Source organism: Marmota monax, unplaced genomic scaffold (assembly GCF_021218885.2).
Source record: "Marmota monax isolate L192 unplaced genomic scaffold, Marmota_monax_Labrador192_F-V1.1 WCK01_AAM20220418_F8-fsc00057, whole genome shotgun sequence".
Lineage (NCBI taxonomy): Eukaryota > Metazoa > Chordata > Mammalia > Rodentia > Sciuridae > Marmota > Marmota monax.
This window is the reverse complement of record NW_026693933.1, coordinates 10,561,103-10,575,931: the sequence shown is the minus strand read 5'-3', so window position 1 is coordinate 10,575,931 and position 14,829 is coordinate 10,561,103. Positions and strand designations below refer to the sequence as shown.

The following is a 14,829-nucleotide window of genomic DNA, read 5'->3' as shown; positions in this document are numbered from 1 at the left end:
TTCCTTGATTAATGTGCCATCTTGCTTTATTCTATTCAGGTTGCTATAACAGAAGACATAAATTGAATAGTTTATAAATAACAGAAATATTTTGCTAATAGTACTGGCAGATAGGAAGTCCAAGGTACTGGCAGATTTGGTGTCCAGGGCCTACATTCTGTGGATGGTGACTTCTAGCTGTGTCCTCATATGGTGGATGGAGAAAGGCAGCTACCTGGGTCCTCTTTTGTGATGGCACTAATCCCATTCATGAGGGCTCCACCTTGATAATCTACTTACAGGTGTGTCAAAGTCCAAAGAGGCACCTCCTAATACTATCCCCTTGGCGATTAGGTTTTCAGCATAAGGATTGGGAGGGTCAAGGATACAGACACTTGGACCATAGCTCATCCTTATTGAATGTTGCTTCTTGCTATTCCTTTTTTTTTTTTTTAATACTTTTTTAGTTGTACATGGACACAATACCTTTATTTTATTTATTTATTTATTTTTGTGGTGCTGAGGATCGAACCCAGTGCCTCACACATGCTAGGCAAGCACTCCACCACTGAGCCACAAACCCTGCCCTTCTTACTATTCCTATTGCTAATTTCCACTAGTCTTGGCTAGATCATGGTGATCCTCTTTTCTGTACCTGTTAAACCAGGTCAGTCTGAGACAGTGTATGTCTGTTTTGGGTTAGATTGTTAGTATAGATGCTTGTGTCATTGGGGAGAAGCATATAATTTTGATCTTCCTTTTTCCATCATGCCTTTATTAGTTCAGTTCATGAATGGTTAATTCTAACCCTTCTCTCTATAAGGAGAGAAGAATTTTTAAAAAAATCATTATTTGGACCAAGAATTACTCATTCCATATTTTTAAAAATTTTACTTGAAATTTTGGTTATCCAAAACCCTTGCTTGTTTTCTTGTTGCTACCTGCTGTTCTGCAAATTTCACGGCTTGTTAGGGCCTATGGCTGAAGGTGGACAAGGTTAGAGGGAGGGGTGTAACTAACACCTTGGTAGCATTCCATCTTTTTCTTATTTCTCTTTGTGGAGATAATCTACTTAATGATGTTTCTGTGTAAAACCAGTTTCTGTACATTGACCAACTTATGAATGGTGATGGATTAGCTATGCATTTCAGTTAACCATCTTCTTGGTGTCTCCTTTTACAACAGGAAGTTGAGAGTCATCTGTGAGCTCACCTTACCCTGGTGGTTGCCTAGACTTCAGTCTTTTTTATTTTCTTCCCTCTTGCATCCTGTTGGAATCAAGTTAAAAATGAATTAATGCAGGTTCAGAAGGGGGTAAGTGTTTGGGTCTATTCATCAGTCTCAAAGTGCCTATTATTTTGATATTTCACAGCCTAATGGAAAAAAATTTTTAAAAATCTGTCTCCATTAGCACAGATAATTGAATTTGCTATACATTGCTTTTGTGTTGCACAGTTTCTCTGTTTATTTTAAGCCCTGCTTGGCCAGTTCAGCACCATTGTTTTTTTTTGGTCTTCATTTTAAATCTATAAAGTATTTGTATCTGGGCTGTGGTCAAGAATCACAAAAACCATTTTGATTAGGCTTCTCATTCATTTATATACCACACAAGCAGGGCATGGCATTGTGTTATGTGAGGATATTTTTAGAAGAGTAATGAGGTGGAAAGATTTGTGTTTTATTTCCCTTAGTTTTCCTCTATTCAGACACCTGCATTTGCCATTAATTACTACTCCCGTGGTGTGTGCACTCTTTCTTTCTTTGTCTGTTGTGTAGTATTTTAAAATAATATTGGGAAGAAAGCTGGGTGCGGAGGCACGTATCTGTGTTGGGATAAATAGTTGTATTTTTTCTCAGTAGTTCAACAAAAACTTCTTTTAAAAATAAAAGCTATTTTGGTACCATTTAAAGGAAATTCTGTTCTTTTCTCCTTTTTCTGCAATCTTTGCCTATTCTCAATAGCTGATTTCCTTTGGTCACCTCATTTTGTTTCTTAACCAGAAAATTTGAATTCCTGCTTTGTTCCCTAAATAGAAAACTGCTTGATTTGAGATCTCTTGGGTGAAACAAGTGCAAGTCAATTGGGTTTTGCAAGTGGCCAATAATCAGCACAGGATTTAAAAAACATTTATTCACTAAAGGAATTTTAAGGGAAACATACCCTGTTTTGGGAGGTTTATCCTATTGCTTTCCTATTATTTTAGATAAGCTTTTTAATTGAAGTATAACAGACACGAAGAAATGTATACAGAGCAGAAATGTATAGTTTAATGTGTTTTATAAGATGCAGATATCTGGGCTGGGGTTGTAGCTCAGTGGTAGAGCATTTGCCTACCACATGTGAAGCACAGGGTTCTATCCTCAGCACCACATAAAAATAAATAAAACAAATGTATTGTGTCCATCTACTACTCAAAAATTTTGAAATAAAAAAAAATGTGAACATATCTATGTAACCAGCATATACAGATTAAGAAACATCCAAGCCTCCAGTTCCCATCTCTACTCCTGGTGGGTAATTTCTCTCTTGATTTGTAACACAATCAGATTAGATGTGTTTAACTTTATAATTTATATAAATTGAGTCATATAGACTCTTGAATGTGTAAGATTTATTCATATTTTGGTGTGCAGTTGTAGTTTGTTCATCCCCATTACTGTTTGAATTCCACTCTTGGAATATGCCAGATTTTATACATTTTACTGTTGAATTTTGGTTCTTCCCACTTTGGGCTGTTACTGATTGGTGCTACTGTGAATATTCTTGTACCTAGCTTTTGGCGATATACATATTCATTTTTATCAAATATAAATCCAGAAGTAGACTTGCCAGGTCACAGGGTTGGCATATGTATAGCTTGATTGATTCTCCAAACAGTTATCCAAATTTACTGTGCAAGTTTACATTTCCTCCAATAGTATATGAGAGTTCCAGGTGCTCTACATCCATTCTTGGTATTTCCTGATTTTTTTTTTTTTATTTGAGCCATTCTGAAGAATGTTTAGTGGTATCTTGCTATTTTTAAGTTGCATAATCTTGATTAGTAAAGAAGTCAGCCATTTTTTCATAGACTTATTAGGCATTAGTACATTGCTTTATAAATAGTTTGATCTCACTTATGTTTTTAGTCATGTAAGTCATAATCAGTATTAAAACAACAAACATTAACCATTAACACAGAGGGAAGATTTATCAGTCTTTATTAAGTTGTAAGATGAGCCTATAGGCTCAAAAGCAAGTCTCCAAGTCTTCACTTTATTTTATTATTCTGATCAGTAGATTTGCATTGCTGTTTTAGATGTTTAAGAACACATATGCAAAAAAGAAAAGAAAAAATTCAGTCTTTCCTTCTAATTGAGTCTTCCATCTCACAATAGAGTGAGTGTGCTGAACATCATTGGGGATGCTAAGATGAAGGAGACAGTCTCAACCACCAAGAAGCACATTCATGTATGTGTCACAATGAAATGATACTTTTTTGAAACTTTGAAACTGAACTCTGGGCACTCCAGAGAAGGGGAGGAGGTTTAAGTTCATGGGCGGAATTTAGGAAACTTCATAAGCATTGAAATGCCTTTGAAACTTGACTGTCAAAAAAATTTTATTAAGCAAAAGATGGAAGGATCCCCAAGTATGGCCCACTTGGAGAATAGCAAGTAGCTCAGGGTGGCTGGATCATAGGATGTACAGAGAGTTTTAGAGGAAGAAAGAGAGTGGAATAAATTCTCTTAATATTCAAAGAGTGACTACCAAAAACCTTATTACAGAAAAGTAAATTAAAATACCATTTTTAAATTAAGATACAATTTTCTATTATCCCGCTGGCTGAGATTTAACAACAATCTTTGGTAAGAGATTATGTTGACAAGTGTGTCGAAAACAGTCTCCATTTATGACTGGCAGGAGGATAACTTGCTCCAGACCTCTATGGAGGGTAATCTGGCAGTCTTTTTCAAAATTCTCCGTTTAGAAATGTACCTTACAAATATGCTTGATGTGAACAAAATGTTAGTATAGTAAAAGATTGTAAATAATTTAAACATGGGAGAATATTAAATAAGTTATAGTCCATTCATTCAATGAAAGGAGAAATAGGTGGCTGAAGGACAGGAAAGGGAAGGAGACTTTTCAACAAATACCCTTTTGCATCTTTAGACTTTTGAACCCTGTGAATGCATTATCTATTTAAAATAAGTAAAGTTGTTCTTCCTTCCCCAAAGAGGAATGAGATCATGGAGGACTGTTAATCATAGTGTAATAATTATGGATATACACAATGCATACATTCATATACATATATACATATATGTCTGCTTTTTTAGGATTTACAAAATCTGCTCAAGTGCATATCCTCCTTTAATTCTCACAATAACCAAGTGAGGAAGCAGTTTTTATTTGTTTTGACAAAGGAGAAAGCTGAGACTCAGGTATTTTAGCAATTTACATAAAGTCTTTCAGCAACTGTTAAAATTGAGAACATCAAGTGGATTGTTTAGGAAATAACTTCACTTCCTATAATTTGGTTATTAAAGGAACAAAAGTCAGGTCTGAGGCTGTAGCTCAATGTAGAGTGCTTGTCCTGCACATGTGAGGCACTGGGTTTGATCCTCAGCACCACATAAAAATAAATAAAGATATTGTGTCCATTAAAAAATATTTTAAAAAGAACAAAAGTCAAAATATGAGAGAATTTTAGGCAGAATGAATATATACCAAATAACAGTAGTTGCAGCCTAATGATTTGAGAAGTATGCATCAGCAATTCAATCTAGATCTGTGCACCCTATTACCACTGTAATCCAGTCTCAGCTGTTCAGTCTAGATTAAAGCTTGGTTTCAAACTCACTTTCACTGGGTGGTAAAGCTAGAATTCATTAATAAAAAGCAGCCTAATGGCTTCATAATTTTTTGCTTAATGCAACCCCCTGTAGACTGGTGAGGCATATTTACTACTACAATCCTCTATCTATCTTTCTTTCTTTTTTTTTCAATTGATGAGAAGGCAGGCATTGGATTTGTTTCCTAAACCTTAAATTGATGATGGTGAATTTTTTCTTTTTTTGTCTGTTCTGCCATGTTTCAGCAAAGATCACGTGAGTGGATTAATGTGACTTCAATAGAATTGGGCCCCTTCTTTCAGAGTATTAAATTCCTCTTTTATCAGAAGCAGTGGGCCTATTCAAGTATAGAAACTGGAACTTTCTAGAACGTTTAAAATAGCAGTTCTACCTAGTTGGTCTTATTTGACCTTCACAGTACTGGGCAAGGCAGATAGAACATAACTTATTTCATTTATACTGATGAGCTGCCAGACCTATAGATGTGAACGGATGAGTCCAGAGTCTTGCCACTTTGATTGGTCCAACAGACAATGAACCCAGGCACTAGCAATTCAGAAGGACAAAGATAATTTATTTAAAAACATAATTTAAACAGACCAAAGGAACTCCATAAAAAGAAAATTAAGAGAAAACAAGCTGGATTTTCCCATAAAGAAACAAAACAGCATATCTTCAGTGAACAATAGTATTTACTCCTAAAAGGAAATTAGGTAAGGAACCAAAGGCAGATGGGAAAAAAAAAATCACAAAATTTTAGAAAAGGCCACATTCACAAGGAAAAATGCAAAGAATCCTAAAGTTTTAAGTCTAATAACGAGACCAGCTTTACAAGTACAATGTCATCTTTGAGAAGTGTGTGTACTGTGTGTGCCAAAGACAAAGCAAGGAGTCCATTTGGCAGTTAAGAGATGTGGAAAAGGTAATAGAGGTTCCAGTGTTTTGCTCTTCAATTCTTTGTAACAACAAATACACGGTATGAACAGGTGGGAAATAAAGCCTGAGTAGAGAAAATGGATGAAGGATTATTTTTTGAAGATAGGTCCATTCTAGTCTGAGTGGTCTGTCTTTTGGCATCTTGTGCAGATATGGATATATCTGAGAAGAATGGAACAGGGTTAGTTATCTGGTAAGCAGCTGGAACCCTGGAGGCAGGGTCAGGGATCACCCTGGACAGGCTTTGCAGTATTTCTGTTGCAGGATAGTTTTATGGAAGTCTTCATGATGCCACAGGGGGTCATGGATGATGGAAGTCAACACTGAGTTCATACCCAGCTGTTGGCTGTGGGCCACCACCATCGTATAAAGAATCCCCAAGTATTTTCCATGGAGATGGATCCAGGGCCTGGTGGAAATAGATATTTTGCCGCAGTCTGGCTGGGCACAAAATAACCTAGCCGCCACGAGGCACTTGTAGGTTCAAAACAGGAACTCCTTTATTGCCCGAACTCCCTCGAAGCGCCTGAACTCCTGTGAACGCCACCCACGCGGCCCTTCCAGCCACCACCAACCCGAAATCCACCACCAACCGGAAATCCCTCCTCCGGCACTTCCCCAACCAATGCAAACTCTCCAGGAATCCCCACGAGAACTCCAAAGTAGCACGAGAACTCTAAAGTAGCAAGTAGTGGCCAGAGGTGGACAGAAGAGGTCTAATATACAATTGAATAGACAGCTTAACATAACCATCATCATCTCAATGGCTTGCTGGCATCACCTCTCAACCACTCCCTTCTGGCACAAATGCCATGGGTCATTCCGACTGTGGCTCTCAGCAATATTTTTATTAATGATCTGGAATATGAAGTGAAAGTGGAAATTATACTTTTAGTTTGCAGATAGTACAATAAGTTGGTAAATCAGAAGTAGGTGGGAAACAGCCTGAGCTCATAACTGTAAGGACAGGGATACCTCCAAGAACTAGTTGGAGTGCAAAAGATCTATAAGGTCACAGTGACCAAGCTGCACAACGATAGATATGCTGAAGGAGCTTAAATGATTATATACTTTTAAAAACATTGCTTCTGTAGACCTTTATTGAATGTCAACTCATGTGTCAAACCCCTTTATAGGTCTGGGAATATAATATAATATATTAATATAATATAATATAATATATTAATATAATATAATATAATATATTAATATAATATAATATATTAATATAATATAATATATTAATATAATTATAATATTATAAATATAATATTATATAATATATTATATTAATATATTATATTATATTAATATAATATAATATATTAATATAATATAATATATTATATTAATATAATATAATATAATTCTCAGCACATTGTAGGTGTTCAATCTATTTTTGTTGGCCAAATAAATAAATCCCAGAATAACAAAGTGACACACAGTCTCATTATGGAAAAGGTTTGTTTTTTGCCTTATTGATGGAGAATTAACTGGTGAATTTGGTACTGGCTTTAAGCAAATTAATGAATGAGCTATAACTGTTTATTCATTAAAAATGACTTATGGGGAGCCTCTTATATGCCAGATACTGTTCACGTGCTAGCAGTATGCTAGCCATGAACAAAATAGCCATGAACAAAATAAAATCTTTGCCTTCGTGAAGTTTCCACTGTTTAAAGCACATTATGGACTTTTGAGATCATGGTTATGGAGAGCATAAGCTCATTTCCCTCACCTTCCCTGCGTCCTCCCCCTCCACTTAGATCCATCCCTTTAATACTATCAGCAAGAATCCTTGGCTAGAAGGACTACTTATAAGACCCAATATGATTCTTAGTATGCTATTTTCAGAATGTCTTCTACCCTTATAATTTTCAGGTAATGTTGATTAGCCACCATTTTCTTGTTTAAAACTTATAGATTTGAACTTAGAGAATGTCAATGCAGAATAACTTTTTGTTATTTGTTTAAGATCTGTCTTAGTCCATGTTCTGTTGCTATAACAAAATACCTGAGATGGGGAGTTTATAAAGAGCAGAAACTTTTGGCTCACAGTTCTGGAGACCAGAAAGTCCAAGAACATGGCATCAGTATCTGCTCAGCATCTGCTTGGCATCTTGCAAAAGCCTTCTTGGTGCTTTGTAATATGGTAGAGGGTATCACATGGTGAGAGAGCAAGCATGCCAGCTTGGGTCTCAGGTCTCTCCTCCTCTTCTTAGAACATCATTAATATCATCATAGGGATCCCACCATTCTGACCTCATCGAATCCTAATTACCTCCCAAAGGCTCTACCTCCAAATACTATTAATATATATATATATATATTTCTGGATAAATTTTCCAAAACATTCAAATCATAGCAGGATCCAAGTCTTTAATTCTCTTTATTGTGATATTAAATGGAACCTAAGCTTATTTATAGAAGATGGGGGTAAGGAGAATTGCAGGACTTGTCTTTTTGTACTCCTCTTTCTGCCACTTTTCACCCTAAGCTGTATGAGAGAATTGTTTAGACAGCACTGAATAATTTGGAGGGAATGAAGGAAGTACTACTTCTAAATACTTTCTTTGCAGAAGAAATGCCCAGGTTAAGTGGGTCTGATGTGTTTATATAAATTCAAGTCATGGAAATGATTCTTGGCATAAGAGTAGCTGTAACAGCCTTCATAATTATACAGAACTTTAGAAGCTATTTTTGTTTGATGATTTACCTTAGAACTGGAAGGTTTTTACATCCTTATGGAGAAAGGATTAAAAAGTAACATTTTTTCTTGGTGCAGAGAATAAATAATAACTTCATGTCTAAAGATAATTTCATTTGCAATAATGATACTCCAGAGTGTTTGACTGAATGCATTTTTCAGTGCTTACCAGAGCAGCTGGATGGCTTCTGGGGCTTGGGTGGTGGTTTGGCTTGAGTGACTGTGTGTCCCACATGAAATCTATAGCTCTTAGAAAGAGTGGAATACCATGAAAGAGGCAAGAAGGTCTGGGAAGGAAAAATGTTTCATGTGGCCGCTCCCTTGTGTTACCCAGACCCTTTCTCCAAGTATGTTTAATATCTGAGGAGTTATCTCAGACTGTTTATCACTCCTGTTAGATTGATTAGCATGAAGGTTATTTTCTTCAGGAGCTGTTCCATCTGACAATGTGTAGCAAAAGTTGTCCTGGATTACATGCTACATTCTTCTAGGTGATGTCGTTGAACATTTATTGGAGTGTCAGGTGGCACTGACCAGTTTTGAAATGGAGTCTCAATTGCACCTTGGTCTAAAGTGACTTCTTTTCTTCTTTTCTTCTCTCTTTTCTTTCTTCTATTCATTCATACAGCATCTATTGAGCACCCACTGTGCCAGGACCTGAAGTAGGTAATATACAGATCTGCAGCATCTGTATAAAGTGATCCTCCAGAAGTGAGGTGTAGCTCATACATACGCTCAGCACGTATGAGGCCCTGGATTCAGTCCCCAGCACCCCAAAATAAACAAAGTGAACTTCCTTCCTATGAGCGACTTAATCAGTGATAGAATCCTGCTACTTCCTAATGTGCCTAATTATTTTTCTGATTATGTATTTGGTTTTCATACTGAGAGTAATAACAAATGCTCAATTAATAAACTTACATTTAAAGGGAATATTGAAAGTCTGATCATCATGCAGTAGACTTGCAGTTCTTTAATTAGAAACATTTAAACCCAACTTCTGAGCGACCTTTCCTGCAGGGATAGGAAATTAGATCCTGCTGATACAATTTTCCTTGATAGAAACCTAAAGGATGAGTTGCTTGGTTTGGAAGGATTTGAGCTAACTCCCTAGCAGAACTGACAAATGGTTATATATCAAGGATTGAGCTGTGGATGTTTGCCAGAGCACTTAGGATGATGAAGCCAACTACTCCAGTGAAGGTTTCAATCTTTTAATATTTTAAGGGAGTATGATTTTGAAAAGCCCAGAGTTAGTTTAAAATGAGATGTGGGAGGGGAAGAGATAGTGGGAATTGGGTGGGAACCCTGATGGTGGTCTTATTTATAGATTCAGCTAATGGTTTGCATACTGTTCGGGCCAGGGAACCCTGAAATGACCTCACCTTAATCTTCATAGTGTTGATGTAATGCAGAGAGCTAAGAATGTTGTAGGATTTTGCATAGGGAATATGCATATGCCTGGCATAATTTGTATTGAACTAGATGAACAATTTAAATATCTAGTCTCTGGAGTTGGCTCAAACAAGCGTGTTTCCTTATCAGTAGAGCAACATCTCAAATTTCAAACAATTTCAGGTTATTCTTCAAAGATATTAGAAGTATTTCTGAAGTCTACTGCTGGCAATGTATTGAGTATCAAGCGACCTAGATAACCAGGTCTCTGGTGAGCAGTTACATGACGTTGGGCAAATCTTGAGTCTTGTGGGCCTTGGTTTCTCCATCCCTGAAATCAAAGGTTGGACTACTTACAATTTGCTTAGCTTCTTACTCACACCCAATATTAACCTTGCTGTTCAGAATATTGTGTGCCATTCTAACGTTTGTGTAGTTCAAGTGCCCCTGTCCATTGCTTCCCAAGGGTTTACTCATGTCCGAGTTCCCTTTTCAAAGCTTCAAGGAACAGCCTAGAGGAGGCCCCTCCACATTCCCTCCTGTTCTTTCTTTTAGTTATTCAGGAATATAATCCAGTTAATAGCATCCTGAGAAGTGTTGCTATCAACAACACCAAAGCTCTCTACAGTCTCATTCATGTCTGAATAAAATAATTCCTTTTTATATTTTTTAAAAAAGTGAAAACACTTGAGGTCTCACTGAAAGTGTTTATTTATTCATACTGAAAGGTGCCCCGTGGGTGTTCCGTCTCATTCTGGAGAGCATGTGAAGCAGGTTTATGCCTAAAGTATTTGTCCCTGTTTATTTGTATTTGTTTAGACTGAAATTAATGGAGAGTTTTTCTTGCAAACAACAAGGATCATTAAAACAGGTTTCTCCCTGTGGTGCTTTTTGTCAGCCCTTACATGGAAGAAAAAAGTGAAAGAATACATTTTTTTCTCTCTAAGCTCAAGGTTTTCATCTTTACCAATAAACTGGGGAACTTGAGGGAATAGAAAGATAACCTCTGTGTGTGCTCATGGTAATAAAGTTTAAATCATAAACACTAATGATCTTTTGGCTTTTTGCAAAAAGTGAATTTCTTTCCCAGAACCCAGCATGTTTTTGGTTTTTGCATCTGCGTGGGCTTGTATGTACATATGAATAGTATTTAGTGACCTTTTTCTTTTCTTTTCCTTCTCATCCCCATCCCCCACACCCCGCCCTTTACTGGAAGAAACATGAAGTTAAATATAAATTCTTTATAATTGAAAAAGTGATTTTGCTTTTCTTTTTACTTGAGCAAGGACTTGCTTTTATTTAAAGGCGTTTTTGTTCTTAAGAAACTTGATAAAAAGACCCCATAAGGTTTCCTCTCATGTTAGGCCGTTAAAAAAAGATTTTTACATAAGATTTTAATTGATTTCTTTCATAGTCTATTTATATATATCTTTCCTCACCACATTTGATTATTTGATCTCTTAATGCCACAAGTATCAATAATTGGTGTCAGGAAAAGGGTTTATTTTATTTTTTTCCTTATTGGAATTTTGTGGGGAGACTGTTGATTTGTATGTCGAACAACCAAATAGTAATTGTGGGGATTTGATATAATTTCATATAAGTGCAACTTTAATCTACTAATTAAGATTTAATGGGACTGGGAGTGTAGCTCAGTGGTAGAGCACTTCCCTAGCATGCATGAGGCCCTGGGTTCCATCCCCAGCATCTATAAATAAATAAATAAATAAATAAGGTTTACCATTATGTAAATATAAAACTGAAAAAAAAAATCAAAACTCAACATTCAGTCTGCTTTGATTGTTACTTGACTTTTAGCTGTTGGACATTAAAGTTTAAATTGTGTTTTGTGCTGATTCCGGTTCCAAATTCCGTAACACTTTTTAATTCTGAACAGACTTGTTATTAATGGCCCATTTTCTTTCCTTTATGCTCATCATCTTAGACCAAAGTTTCACATGTTTTGTGTGTTAAACTAAATTGTTTCTGCTGTGCCCCTTTGGGGAGCTTCAGTGAATTTAATTTTTTCTCTCTGTGTTGAATTTCAAGCCACAAGTAATTAGAAGGACTTAAATGAATATTGACACAGGCACTTTGATTCTTTAGAACTATCCTTTCACCAGTATGTATGTGTGTGTCTCCACTTTTGTGTGTATGTGCCTAGGTGGGTGGATATTTGTTTCTGGAGCCTTGATTGCATGACTGATGTTCTTCTGATTAAGAAATGCAGTGTGACCATGTTACGTGTTTCCTTAGGAACTTTTGTGCTGGCACTCCATGCTGTTACTGAGTAAATAGTTTTTATGGTCTAATCATTTATAATAGAATTTCTGTGGGAAAAATGGATTGTGAATTCCAAGCAGTTGATTTATAAACATGTGTTTGAAGCATAAAACATTGCTACACTGGAGACTGTTTGAATAGTCCATTTGGAATGGGGCTTTGTTTCAGTTCCCCTGAGTCTTCCCTGGTTTTGGTTCCCATGGAAAGCAGAGCCTAAAGCAAGGATTTGGGTGGAGGTAGTTTATTTGGGAGATGTTCCTAAGAAGCCTGTAGGGGAGCAGGGAGAGACCAGGGAGGTGGAAAAGTCCATTTATCAGAGTGTTGTGAAGGTTGATGCTGGAAGTAATCTGATTCCACCTCCAAATTCCTTCTTTCAAAAGATAAGAACTAGAGCATTTACAATTACCCTTTATCCCCCTGTCCTGGGGGCGGGTTCAGACCCTGGGAAACAGAGATGGGATCTAGGCAGGTAAAGAAGTGAGGCATGGTTGGGATAGTAGACATTCTTCATTCAAGGGCAGCAATAGTCCCTGGCCAGTGCTCAGCTCTAGCTTCAGTTCCATTTAGCCCCCTGAGCCATTTCCATAGGTCTTTTTTATGTGCAGGCCAAATAAAGAAGGCACCTTGCCAACAGGTTACGTAAGTGAGCATATGCTCACAAGCAAATGTTTATGACCTTGAGTAGATACACTAAGTCAGGGTGTTTGTGACCTTGGCTACAAACAAAAAACATATCCCTCAGGAAGCATCCTCAAGGCTAGCCATCTTGGGCCTGCCCAATGTCCCCAGTCAACGTGTGCCCTGGGCAATTTGTGCTCCACACTTCTGGGCTGCATTTGCCTTCGGGCTGGTTGGTACCCGGCTTCAGAGAAGGCCCCAGAGAACAAAAGAGACACCTGTACTTCCCACTGTGGCCATGGCTAAAATCAGAGCTGGACTGAGGAAACATGACCAGGGACCCCCAAGAGTCTTGTGGCCAATACCCCAAATGGGTTGATTATGTACAGTAAAGCCAATCTACTTAACGGAATCAAAGACTGTATTTATTGTAAGATCCACCATTAATTTATGTACCAATAAAAAAGAAAATGGACTACTAAGGAAAGAAAATATGTTGCCAAGTCAGTCTTAATTATGGGACACTCAATAACAGAGATATTAAATGTGGGGAGAAGCATGTTCTAGAATTGATGAGACACAGTATACAGTAAGTAATATGAAGCTATGCTGTGTGTCTGTACGTCCTTTCATGAAAAGCTATCTGGAATACATTAAGTGAATACTGCAGGTTATAAAACAGTATGTAAAATGCTTTTCCATTCATATGAAGAAAAGGATTGATAAATTCCAGGTGGATTTATACTGAATTGCTAACATTTATTTTCCCCAGCATGGTAAGATGATTAACAGTATTTCCGTGGTTAGAATCTACATAGTACCATAAAATTAACAAATAAAAAAATACATAGAGGTCCAGAGAAATCATGGTTTGTTTCATCTGTTAGTAAACCATTGACAAATCATGAAGGTCAGGTCTAAACCCCCTGGATATTGTTCAATTACTCACTGTTTCTGTTGACCAAGGAGCAGCATTGGCATTAGAAACAGCTGGTTTCCTCTGATGAATCATATCCAACCATACACTTTGTATACACAGAAAAGCTTTTTCCTGGGGAATCCCTCTAACTATCTTTCCAATTAAGATGCTTCTAACATCTTTCCCCAATCCTTGATAACAGAGGGCTTAGTAAGACTAGCTGACTTCAATAGACAGATGAATAAGATGTAGAATTTGGATCCTGAGACCTTTAATGGGTGACTTGGAAATTATTTACTCAAAGAAAAAAGCTGGAGACTTCCTCTTCCATAGAATGGATAATAATATGTTAGGGTTTAGAGGAAAGAATCTTACATATCATCCAATGCAGTATACCACCTGGGTCTGTAATCTATACAACTTTACTGGCAAAAATCATTTAGCCTCTAAAAGGTTTTTCAGAGACTCAGTACCATTGCATCCAGCTCAGTCCAGCTATGAGTTTTCAAATTGTTAGAAGGGTCTTGTTTGAATGATGAAGTTCTGCTTGCTTTTACTTCTACCCATTAGCCTTAGGCCTCCCTTCTGAAGTAGAGTAAGTCTGATGTCTTCTATGTAGCAATACATCAAATATTTCCTCTGAAGCAGAATAGGTCTGATGTCTTCTGTTCAGCAATACTTCAAATATTTGAAAATAGAAATCTTGTCTTCTCTAAACCTTTCTTTTTTATGTTAGCATTCTCAGACTTGAAACCACTGGAGAATTTTCTGTCTCGTCTTCAGTAGCTCAGGGAAGTTGTGATTCTATATAATGTGTCCTTGTTGTTAGATCTAACTAAAGGAATTTCCTGTGGGCCTGTGAATTTGCTATATGGTATTTGATGAGTTTTTAAAAATTTCCATCTTTTATTGCCAGTAAAGTATTTAGAAATGAACACTAGATTTAAAAAGATATTTATTGTTCTTAATGTTTAATCTGTGATATATTCTCTTGCATCTTTGACATAAAGTGAATGGAAGGGCTTTGGGGTTGTTTACTGTCTGCCAGTCAACTGTCAAATCACCAACACCAAGTACAGAGTCTGGTGCATGGGTAGTATGAAATGAATATATATATATATATATATATATATATATATATATACACACACAC

At 36.7% G+C, this 14,829-nt stretch overlaps 1 protein-coding gene across 10 annotated transcripts in view; it reads left to right on the top strand.

The window, feature by feature from the left end:
- The window catches only part of Osbpl3 (oxysterol binding protein like 3), a 187,037-nt gene that overhangs the window by 17,957 nt on the left and 154,251 nt on the right, over nt 1–14,829 (top strand). The window contains exon 2 of one of the 10 annotated variants that reach the window (XM_058585358.1): nt 1,165–1,293. The exons of the other annotated variants lie outside the window; for them this stretch is intronic. The gene's annotated coding sequence lies outside the window, so the exon portion shown is untranslated. The remainder of the gene's footprint in view (nt 1–1,164; nt 1,294–14,829) is intronic. 10 annotated transcript variants of the gene reach the window in all.